Source organism: Ornithorhynchus anatinus, chromosome 8 (assembly GCF_004115215.2).
Source record: "Ornithorhynchus anatinus isolate Pmale09 chromosome 8, mOrnAna1.pri.v4, whole genome shotgun sequence".
Taxonomy (NCBI): Eukaryota; Metazoa; Chordata; class Mammalia; order Monotremata; family Ornithorhynchidae; genus Ornithorhynchus; species Ornithorhynchus anatinus.
Window position 1 is genome coordinate 24,964,322 of NC_041735.1, and position 1,729 is coordinate 24,966,050.

At 47.7% G+C, this 1,729-nt stretch overlaps 1 non-coding gene across 1 annotated transcript; it reads left to right on the forward strand.

Annotated features, from left to right (window-relative positions):
• The first annotated feature begins 254 nt into the window (after positions 1–254).
• On the forward strand, positions 255–392 carry LOC114814063. Its single transcript, XR_003761805.1, has one exon. It is a non-coding gene; the product is annotated as a small nucleolar RNA SNORA7 (small nucleolar RNA).
• The last annotated feature ends 1,337 nt before the right edge of the window (positions 393–1,729 follow it).

The window sequence follows — 1,729 nt, forward strand, 5'->3', positions numbered from 1 at the left end:
GTCAGGAGGACATTATGCTACCCTGGGAATAACAATGTCTCACAATCCAATGGAGTCTAAACTGTTTCCCTTGGAGGGGATGTGTCTTCGATAAGGCTTTGAAGAGGGGGAGAGTAATTGTCTCTCGGATACGAGGAGAGAGGGTGTTCCAGTCCAGAGGGAGCATGTGGGAGAGGTCGGCTGCGACATAATAGTAAGTGCTCAATAAATGTCTTCGATTGAAGGGAGATTAATGGTAGGGAAAGTAGAGGAAAACCCTCTCTGGATCTCACCCGGAGAGTTTCCGGTACTCTACCAGTCTCGGTTACGGGAGGGAGAGTCAAGCAGAGGCATACTCATTCCATCCCTAGCTTGGGCAGTGGCTAGCGAGCGGAAGGCAATCTACTACAAGTCAAAACTCACCCGTGCTGGGCAGCAGCGGTATGGGAGAGAGTCGAGGGCGGAGACTCGAGTTTACTGCGTGGGAAAAGGCAGTGGTAAACCACTTCTGTAGTTTTACCAGGAAAATTCTATGGATACCCTACCAGAACTATTGCAGATGGAGGTGGGGCATTCTGGGAGAGAAGTGTCCATGGAGCTGCTATGGCTCAGATACGACAGCATAAGACAAGGTAGAGGAAACACTTTTAAAGGAGCTCAAAATGTAGCTCAAAATAACCTGACATACCTAGCAGGTGGACTTTGAGGGCAGCTTCCAAGAGCAGGGTGGTTCTTCTTCAGCGAGGTCTTGGCTTAGATCCAAAGCCAGAGTCAAAAACCACCGGCCTGTGCTAGTGAAGATGGCATCCGCAAACCAAGAGGTGATCTTTGCACGTGGGCAGTACTAGAGTATCTTTCCGACTTCCAAGGAGTCAGAAGCAGAGACAGGAAAGGGTGGCCTCTCCAGTTCTTTCTGAATATAAGTGGGCCCAGACATCTCTCCAAACGTGTTGTGTAAATGAAAATAAAGACATGAAGGAAGACTAAACGGTGGAGGGCATTCCCAAAATGCTTTCAAAAATTCCTACGTGAATTATCTTCACGGCCAAGGATGCCATCCAATTTCCCCAGGGGCACCTTGGTTTAGTGTTATACTCAGGTGCCTCAGTAGTCCTCATGGAATAATAATAATAAAATAATAATAATAATTGTACTTGTTAAGTGCTTAATATGTGCCAAACACTGTTCTGAGCAGCGGGATAGATACAAGTTAAGAAGGTGGGACACAGTTCCTGTCCCACCTGGGGCTCCCAGTCTTAATCCCTATTTGACAGATGAGGTAACTGAGGCACAGATGCATTACATGACTTGCGGGTCACACAGCGGACAAGTGTCAGGTCTGGGGTTAGAACTCAGGTCCCTCTGACTCCCAGGCCCGTTGTCTATCCTCTAAGCCATGCTGCTTCTCCAGAGTTTGTATATGCAATCCCTTACTAGAAGGAAAATACAATCTACAGGATCCTTCCCGTGATTCCCCATCTTAACCCCTTCTCTCCTAGACACGGTTCCCTTGGGTTAGCGCAGGTCCTCTTTCAAACCCTCAGGGACCATAGCACGTTCTACTAGCTGGCTATTTTGTCAGGACATGAACAGACTCCATTATTATGTGGCACCATATGTGTTATGTATTATCATAACTGGCAACATATTTACTAGGCTTCCAATTTCCCAGTTTATGTTTCACTTCAGCTACTGACCCTCTCAGACAGACGCCAGGGCAGCATGGCTCAGTGGAAAGAGCCCGGGCTTG